The sequence below is a fragment of the Equus caballus genome, chromosome 7 (genome assembly GCF_041296265.1).
Source record: "Equus caballus isolate H_3958 breed thoroughbred chromosome 7, TB-T2T, whole genome shotgun sequence".
NCBI lineage: Eukaryota > Metazoa > Chordata > Mammalia > Perissodactyla > Equidae > Equus > Equus caballus.
Window position 1 is genome coordinate 3,844,330 of NC_091690.1, and position 9,938 is coordinate 3,854,267.

Here is a 9,938-nt window from a genome sequence, read left to right on the forward strand (position 1 = left end):
TTTAATGAGGATGAAAATGAGGATTTCACCGCGGAGACGCTTGAGCAAAAACCCGAAGGAGGTGAGACAGAGAGCCGTGTAGCTTTGGGAAGGAACAGTTTGCCAGCAGCGGGCGCAGCACGTGCAAAGGCCCTGGGGCCGGGGGGTTGGAGGAGCAGCGAGGGGCCCCGTGTGGCTGGAGCAGAGGGAGGAGGTGGGGCAGGGAGGGGACGGGGCCTGCGGGGCTGCAGGGAGGACTCAGCTTCTCCCCCGACTGAGGGAGAGCCTGGAGGGCTGCGGGCGGAGGAGGCGGTCCGACTCGGGGGCTCACAGCGCCCTCTGGCTGCCATGGAATGAACACTTGGACGATCCACAGTGAAAACAAACCCAGGTATTAAATTCTCCCTTTTTCTGCCCCAAAGCTGTGAGCCCGAGGCCTGCGCTGCTCTTTCAAAGGGAAATTAGCGCACGGGGAGAGGGGTTCAAACACGCTCGAGGAACTTCCTGCGATGGCAGAGACGGTCTATACCCGCTCTGTCCAGTACGGGGCCCATTGGGGACAGGTGGCTTCTGAGCCGATCAGAGCGTCCAGGGCAACTGTGGAGCTGCACCTCAAATTTATTGAACTAATTTATGTTTTAAATTGTGATAAAATTCACCATCTTCCCCATTTTCAGTGCCCAGCTCAGCGGCACGCAGCACGTCCACGTTGCTGTGCCACCATCCCCTCCATCCGTCTCCAGAACTTTCCGTCTCCCCAAACGGAAGCTCTGTCCCCATGAGCCGACTCCTGTTGTGCACATCGTTAAATGGTTGAAACAAAGAATCCAAGAATAATATTTGGGGACACGTGCAAATGAGATGAAATTCAACTCTCAGCGTCCGCACGTTAAGTTTTACGAGCACACAGCCACGCCCGTTCGTTTATACGGGGCGGCTGTCACTCGACCACGGCGCGGGTGGACCATGTGGCCACAAAGCTGAAGATTTTGCCTTTCTGGCCCTTTTACAGAAGACGTTTGTCGGCCCCAGCTCTGTGAATTGGATGCTGTTGCCTTCCTCAGTTTATACAGACGGGGAAACTGAGGCACGCAGGGTGAGGTGGCCCAGCTAAAGTCACAGGCGCTAAGTGGCCGAGCCGGGACTTGAACCCAAGTCTGTGGGACTCCCTGTACAGTGCTCTCAGCTCCGCACGTCACCGGGTCACGCCCTCTGGCACGGCACTCGGCACGCGGGGCCGGGCGTGTGCGGGTAGGGCTCTTTCTCCCCCGAGCGAGGGGAGGCGGGGTGGGGGGTCAGCACGTGCCCAGGGGGGGCTGCCCCCTCCCCTCGGGAGCACCCAGGAAGGCAGCCAATTAGGAGCAAATCAATTAAACACACTCCAGGCCGGCCGCTGCCCTGTTTTTCTGACCTCGGCCGCGAGGCTCTCGTTCCGGGCCCGGCCGACTTGGCTTCGAGCAAATGCACTTGTGGGCGGATCCGAGGAGGGGCCGCAGGACCCAGAATCTGTACAAAGAAGTCCGACCCAGCCCCCTGGGAGCCTGCGGCAGTGTTCGGTTGTGTAACCTGGTCCCCCCTCGGGAAGGTGGGGGGGGGGCGCTGTGCCAGCAAATGCTGGGAGAGGGGACCGTGTGCAAGGAGAGAGCGTTCTGCAGAAGAGCAGCTGCTCGGGGGGGACCGGGAGTGTGGGGGGAGCAGAGGGAAAACAAGGCTATAATTTGCCCATTTTACCTGTCAGTCAGGGATGAAGGTTGCTGTTTCTTTGTCGCATGCAATTTGAGAGATTTGACACCTGAAAAGGGAGCATGATAATACAAGCTCTTCCTGCTGCGCTCAAACCTGGACCGATGTGAGGTTAGAGCTGCTGCAAACGTCTTCCAGGGCCTCTCCGTGGAGCCTGAGAACAGAGCAAGGCAGGGAAAACAGAGCAGACAGACAGAGGGAAATGAGCTCCTGGATCCAGCCGTGCCTGAAGCTGACATACACCTGGACTTTCTTTCCACTTACAGCCGGGGCGTTTATGTGTAAGGCTTATGCGTGGTAACTAATAACGCTCTCACCAAATATTTCCCGTTCTTCGCTTTCTAGGATGTAGAAGATTAGATTCTTATTCAGTAAATTCACTCAACCTCTCCCCAAACCCAACAGGAGGAATATAGTTCCCTGCCCCCATGATGTCAGGCCACATCACTCGCTTTGGCCAAGGCCCTATGAGCCAAAGGGACGATGTGCCAATTCTGAGCTCAGGCCCCGAGAAGGACTCTGTGTTCCCCTGTGCCCTCTTGTGCTCCTGCCGTGAGCCGTGAGACTAACACAGCGCCGGCTGACCGTTACACGCGCCCACGAGGAGACCGCCCTTCCTGGCTTCTGGTTAGTGGCACTCGATGAGGCTGGATGACTAGTTCTGGCCGGTAACTAGTCACAGGACGTGTCCTGGGTCACTTCCGGCCAGAGCATCAGTGGCGGGTGAGACGTCGCCCAGAGTTCTCTTTCTCTGAGCCACAGAGACCAGCGATATTCCAGACGGCGGCCGCTCCATCCGCTGGGGCCCTGGAGAGAGGGGACACAGGGCGGGTCCTCAGCCCGAAGAAACCAGGTGAGGAAACCGTGACGTTATCGGCCTCTGAGACGCGAGGGCTGTTTGTCACCGCAGCCGGGCCGAGCGTGTCCTGATGCGGCAAGAAGGGAGGTTCTGGGGTTGGGCACAAAGTGGTGGCACAGAGTTGGGGGGAGAGAGAAGATTTTAGACCCTAATAGGTGACGTTTATCAAGTCTTTCCTGTGGTCCGAGGGCTTTTCCTGAGTGACTTCGAGTAACCCACGCTGAACCCGAGGACAAAGGAGTTAGAATTTCCCCAGATTTTTAGCCTTTCACCCAAAAAGTTGCCATGGGAGACAAAGTAACTAACGTTTCTGAGGTTGCTTCGCGGGCTGAGAAGGGGGCAGCCTGCTGCCCGTCCCCAGGCCTGAGCGTCACCCGGGAGAAGCTGGAACGACCGACCGCAAACTTCAGACGTCGCAGAGGAAGAATCCGCTGCACGCAGCACGTGGGACCCACCCAAATTTACACACGTGATCTGTGAAGAAATGTGAAAGACGCTGGAGAATGGGCAGAAGACCCTTAGAACTTCAGCCCTCAAGGCCACATGCCCCCTCTCCCCAACCCCGTTTGCCTTATGTAAGTTGTTTCCAAGTCAGGTCCCCTTTAAGGTGCTTTTTATACTTTTTTTTTTCTTGTTGAGGAAGATTGGCCCTGAGCTAACATCTGCTGCCAATCCTTCTCTTTTTGCTGAGGAAGACTGGCCCTGAGCTAACATCCGTGCCCATCTTCCTCTACTTTATATGTGGGACGCCCACCACAGCATGGTGTGCCAAGCGGTGCCATGTCCGCACCCAGGATCCAAACCGGTGAACCCCGGGCCGCTGAAGTGGAACGCATGCACTTAACCGCTGTGCCCCCGGGCCGGCCCCCCAGCTTGATTTTATATCCTGCTCAAGATCACAGCAGCCCTGCACATCAGGTCTTGGCAAAGGTGGGGATGACACATCCTGAGTTCGGAGATGCTGAGACACGAAAATGGTGGCGAAAATTGGCGAAAGGTGGGGAGTTTGTGGTTCCGTGACTGCCTCTTCTGTGGGACCCGGGAGGCGGGAACGTGGTCTGTCTTGGTCATCGCTGGGTTTCCGTGCCCTCAAATGGGGCCCGGCATTTAGCAGATGCTCAGGTGGAGTGAATGAGCTGTCTGACCCCGAGCTACGAAGCTTTCAAGCGCTCTCTCATTAGATGTCCATCACGCAGTCATCATCAAACTCGACATTTTACAGAGGGGAAACTGAGGCCCCAAAAGGCATGGGGATTTGCCTGAGGCCCCGACACCCACCTCCGCTGGCCGCGCTTCACCAGAAGCTGTTTGGTAAAAACCTCATGACGCCCGCCCGAAAGTCGACATGGAAATGACTGCCGAGCCCTTGACTCGGGGTAATTAAGAGCGTTTTAGGACGCGTCGCTTGATTAAAAGCACATCAGCCGTTCGGAATGAAAATTCACGAGGCAAATTGCTTTTGTTGCCGCCGCCACGAAGCTATTTTAAACCCATGCGGCTCTCGAGCTAATAAAGGCCCGTCACCCGGCTGTCGTCCGCTCCGGGGCCTTTGCACGGCTCCCCGACCGCTGTTTACTGCCATCGCGCCTGGAGGGACCCCCGTCAGGGCATCAGAGCCGGGGGGCACGGGGCCGGCCTCCACGTCACCCCCAAACCTGCTCCCATCTCAGGGATACCCCAGTGTCTGCCTTCTCTTTGGCCTCCCCGCCTCCAGTCCCAGCTTCCCCGTCTGCCCTCCCTGCAGGGCCCCCCAAGTCTGATCCGGCTCCTGGCCCCCCGTCTTCGCCCAGCGAGGCCCCCTTGGAGCTCTCAGCATCCACGTCGGAACTACCCGGTCTCCTGTCCGTCTCCCCCCACCCGGGCTGTGAGCTCTAGGGGGGCGGCGCCTGGTCCGTCTTGGTCACGGCTGTGTCCCCAGTGCCCACAACAGGCCTGGGCGCTGACGGGGGCGGGTGGCGAATGAATGCATGAATGAATGAATGAATGCACGCGTGCACGGGGGACCCCGTGCATCTCAGGCAGGCCCCCCAAATGCCTGTCTGCCCTGAGCTCATCACGCTCTGGGCCCCTCCCTCCCCGGCTGAGTGACAGGAGCCCCGGTAGGAGCAGCAGGTCAAAGGTCCAGCTCCTCTGTCTGACCCCCTCCCCGCTCCCCGGAGGCTGGGGGCCGGGGGGGCGATTCTGTGTCACAGCGGACGCTGGGTGACGTCTGGGGACGTCTGTGGGTGTCACACTGGGGGACCTCCTGGCTGGGGATGCTGCTCAGCCCCCCACAGCGCCCAGGACGGTCCCCCAGAGATGACCGGCCCCGATGTCCACAGCGCCGAGGCAGGTCTGGGGGGGCCCTCAATTCCAGCGGACATATGGGGACACTGGCGGCGCCAGACTTTCCTGCGGACGTTTCTGCTCTAACCGCCCAGGAGGTGGGCACGAACCCCATCCCGTTCCCCAGATGCGGAAACCGGAGGCCCAGAGCTGCCGAGCCGCATCCCTGAGGTCACACAGCCTGTGGGACCGCCACCTGGGCCGCGTTCACTGCTGGGTCCCCCGGGGCCCCGCGCGGAGCCTGGCGCACAGCGGATGCTCGAGAAACGCGGAACGAAGAGCAGAGCCCGGATTTGAACCCAAGCTTTGGACCCGGGGCGTCCTGACTGCCACTCGCAGCCCTGGGCCGGGGGAACCCCTCTGCTGTCCCCCTTGGGTCCCCCTCGTGCCCTGGGCAGGGCGCCTTCAGGATCTGGCCCCGAGGCCTCGGCTGAAGCTGAACCACCTTATTGTGGCCGCTGAAAAGGCAGCGGGTGCTGGCGGCCGCGCGAGGGGCCGGGTCCCCCCTTTGTGCCCGAGCCGCCCCCGGTGCACCCGCTCCCTCCCGCCTCCCACCCTCTCGGCCACATTCGCCACTGAAGAGATGAGGGATGCGGGGCGCCTTTGTTCCTACGTCTGGGCCTCTCCGCCTGCCGGGAGCGTGGAGAGGGGGGCGCAGGGATAAATAAATGAGGGGGCGCCCGCGAGGCTCCCATTGAAGGGATTTTCGCCTGACACTCGAAGATACCGAGGAAGGCGGCGCTGGGCCGCGGGCTGCGCCCAGATCATCGTGAAAACAAATTCATCAGGCGCCTTTGTGCCGGCCCGGCTGCCAGACGTTGGTTAACCCGTGCCAGAGTGACCGGCCGCCGGCCGCCGTGCTCCCCGGGCCCAGAGAAGGAAGGCAGGGGGACGGGGTGGCTGTGGGTGCAAAGTGGGAGAGGGGACCAGGACGCAGAGGCCGCCTCTGTCCTCACGTGTGACTTGCTGTGTGACCTTGAGGAATCTGCCTGCTGTCTCTGTGCCTTGTCAAGAAGCAGCCCTTTCTGTTCCTGCTCTCTCTGGCCCTTTTCCGTAATAATAATCATCCCAGGGTATGTTGTTTAATTCAGTTATTTGGGCCAAAATGTCGCCCGAGCTCCTCCGGGGTGCCAGGCTGTGCGTTGGGCTATGGGAACACGGTGAGGACTGAGGCCGATGGGCCCGGCCTTCCTGGGGGACACAGATGGTCACATGACCAGCCCTGGGGTGACGTGGTTTCGATGGGGACACAGAGGCACCGTCAGACGCACCCAGAGCCACCTGAGGGGCCAGGGCCTGTTTCCCGGCACAGAGATGTCACATCTCCCAGGTCCTCTGCGGCCGAGCGAGAAAAAGTCTCACTTTTCTGCGCCCTGGCGGAGGGCACAGCGAGGCGGGGGCCTGGTGGGGGCACTGGGTGTCCGGGAGGCAGAAAGGAGCCCAGGGAGAGGTGGGGGAGGTGGAGGCCGGAGGGGCCGGACTCGAAGCCCACGTGAGCCAGGCCGCAGCAGGACACGTGGCCAAGTGTGGCCACGGTCGCTTCCGTCTTAGGGGAGAAATGTCAGCAACACCAGTGGGATGGAGGGTAAACGGGGGTCAGGGAGGGCCTCTCGGAGGAGGGGGCCTGTGAGCAAAGGGTCACATAGAGAAGTGGGGGAAGCGTGTTCCAGGAAGTGGAGATGGCCGTGCAAAGGCCCTGAGGCAGGTTGGTGCCCGGTGTCTCTGAGGACCAAAGAGGAGACAGGAGAGATGGGACTGGGCCAGAATCGCTGCAGGATTCCTCGGAGATGCCGGGCTGCGGCCTGGGCAAAGATCAGGGGCCTGAGCAGCCTCGGTCCGAGGAGCAAAGCAGGCCGAGGGCAGAGTGGAGGGCGCCGAGGCAGCTCCCCAAGCTCCAGGACGAGGAGCCTTGACTTCCCCGGGGCCGAGGGAACCCTTCGAGGGGTGTGGGCAGGAACGGAGCTCAGAAGCAGCTCCCCAGCCTGCCTGCCCTCGAATCCCACTCTGCCCTTCTCATGCTGTGTGACCTTGGGCAAGTTGCCTCCCCTCTCTGGGCCTCATGTCCACATCTGTAAAAATGGGGATAACGGTCGTGACCACCCCACAGAGCTGTGCGAGGATGAAGTGAGTAAACCCAGACAAGCCTGGGCTCGGAACCAGGAGCAGGGAAGGCAGACCTCGCCTGTCAAGACTCTGCACCTCCCTCCCGCTCAGGCCCTGGTTTTCATTTTCTTCCATGACCCGTGTCCCAGGGCGGGGGATCTTGTCAGGTAATGAACCGCCACCACCCAGGTCGAGGGCCCCCCGGGACCCCCAGGATCCATTCACGACGGGGGCACATAGGCGGGGTCTTCATCCCCCCCTGACCGCCTCTGAGCTTTTCTCTCTGAGGCGCTTCCCAGGTCTTCTGTTCCAGCATCGTGCAGCATCGTCCTTCCCAATGTCCCCTCCGGTCTGCCCTGCGCACAGTAGGGATGCAGAAATGCTGGTCCGATGGCACCGAGTCGCCACCAGGGGCCGTGGAGAGGCGGGAGGTGGGGTCTGGCTCCAAGAGCTCATTCGGGTTTTTCTTCCTTTGGGAAACATTTATTGAGCACCTACTGTGTGCCTGAGCCTGTGCCGGGCACCGGGGACACACAGGAGACCAAACAGACAAAAAAAGAAACGTGCCCTTGCGGGAGGAGAGGGGCGGACTGGACAAACGGGACGGTGAGAGGCCACCGGGAGGCGCACGCGCAGGGGAGGCATCATGGAGGCTTCCTGGAGGAGGTGACTCTGAAGCAGGCCCTGGAAGGAGCAAGTGAGAGGCTGCTGGAGCGGCGACCACGACGGCCCCGGACAGAGGGAGGGTGTCCAAGGGAGGCTGGGGGACAGACAGCGGGGGACAGACGGGGAGCAGGCAGGACTTACAGCCTGACAGGCGGGGTGGGGGTCAGGGTGAGGCTGGGCACGAGGCTGACATCCGGGTCTCCGACTCAGGGACACGGTGGAGCTCTGTTGTCACTGTCACCGCGAGCCCCGTGAGGGCTCGTCCTGCCGTGGCCCCCGCACCCGGTCGGGACCCGGCAGGCCGTCCATCGGTGACTCCCTGTCCGCCATCCGACCCGAGCGGTCCCTCGGGGGCCAGACACATGGCAGCGCGGCCAGAAGCGGGCACCACAGATGCCGGCAAGACCCTGGCCGGTCCCCGCAGCCGAGACCCCGACGACAGCAAAACCGGAAAAAGCAACAGAGGCGGAAGCAGATTAACAAACAGGAAAATTCCGGACATCCATAAGTTTGGGGCCAAAGTAAATCGAATGATGGGATTGAGAAACCCAGGGGTGCAGTTGAAGCCAGGGCACTCAGGGAGGGCCTCCTGGGGGAGGTGATATTTGAGCAGAGAGACTGGAAAGTTGAGATGGAGCCAGACATGTGGATACTTGGGTGGAGGCAACGGCATGTGCAAAGGCCCTGGGGCATGTGGCTGGAGCAGAGGGATCAAGGAGGAGAGAGGGAGGCAGGAGGGCAGGCAGGGGACAGGCAGGTCGGGCAGGGCCTGGGGGGCCATGGGGAGGACTTGGCTTCTCCCCGAGGGACGGGGAGCCCTCCTGTCCCTCCCGAGTCTTTGTGACTGTCACCCCCACAGCCTCGTAGGGAAAGAACCCCAGAGAAGACCTTCAAGGCTCTCCGAGAAGACGTGATCCTCACCCCCTACGCAGCCCTGCCAGGCCCGGGCTCCCCCTTTCTGACCAGGCCGCCCCCCGAACCCCAGGACGGCTGCCCCACCCCCCACAGGGTGGCCCGACTGAGTCCCACGCTGTCCCCACCCAGTTCCGGGGCCCCAGAGGTCAGAAGGTCATGACCCCGACCGTCCTCGGAAGGAGTTAAGGATGCAAAGAGAAGGATGGGGGCCGTCACATTGTCTGGGCTCCTTGCAGAGGTCCCTGGGCGATGCCTTTATTCACTCAACAAACACCAGTCTGGCACCCCCTTTCGTTAGTCAGCACCAGGCTGAGCCCCGACTCCAGGCTGTGACACTGGTCCTGCTCCACTTGGACCCTCGGTCTCTACCTCCATCCCGGCAGGAGTCTGGGCCCCTCCCCATGCCGCCACCTTGCTGGAAATCCTAAACCCGCCCAAATGTCCCACCGCAGGGCCTGACCCGGGCCGGCTCGGGGGGGGGGGACCCAAAAGAGCGGGGTGCCCCCCACCCTCGCCCCTGCGGGCCCCAGGCCCGGCAGCGAGCGGGCGGGTGAGGGTTAAGCCCCGCAGTGGCCGGGCCTCGGCGAGTCTGGGAGGCCCCGCCGCGTGCTCCATCTCGCGCCCAGTGGGGGCCGCATTAGCCGCTGCAAACCCATTCGGGGAAATTAGAGCAGAGGCCTCGGCAACAATCACGGGTCATTCTCCTCTCGGTTCCCGGGGTCCCCCGCAGCGATGACAGCCCAGCGGGGCGGGTCTGGGGGGGACGCGGGAGGATCGGGGGGTCCCAGCCAGCCGGCTGCGGCCTGACACCTGCTCCAAGCCAGTCAGGGAAAGAAAAATGCTATCATTGCGGGGTTTAAGGGAGTTGCTTCTCTGCTCCAGCACCTTCCATGGCTCCCAGCTGCCGAAGACTTCGGTCCAACCTGACGAACAGCAGTGGGGTCTCGGCAGCACCAGGGGAGCAGCCTGCCCTGCCAGCTCTCCATCCTTGATCCCACTGAGTTTGTGGGCTTCCTGAGTGTCCTCCAGCCTCAGCAGATCATGAGGCTAATTAATTCAGAAGTCAGGTGGACTTCAGGAACGGTTCGATCCAGCACGTCAACTGGTCACAAGAATCAGAGATCACTCTCTCTTCCGAGACCCAGTCCCAGCCTCTTCCCCGAGTTCCCCAGGTTTTTCCACCTCCAGGTTTGTGCTCACACCTGGCTGGCCTGTTCCACTCCTCCCAACCCCACTCCCCCCCCCCATTCCTCAGCCAAAACGTCACCCCCACAAGTAGCACAGCAGTAGAGTCTCTGGAAAGAGACATCGGGAAGCTGACTGCTACTCAAGTGAAGACTTCTCTGCC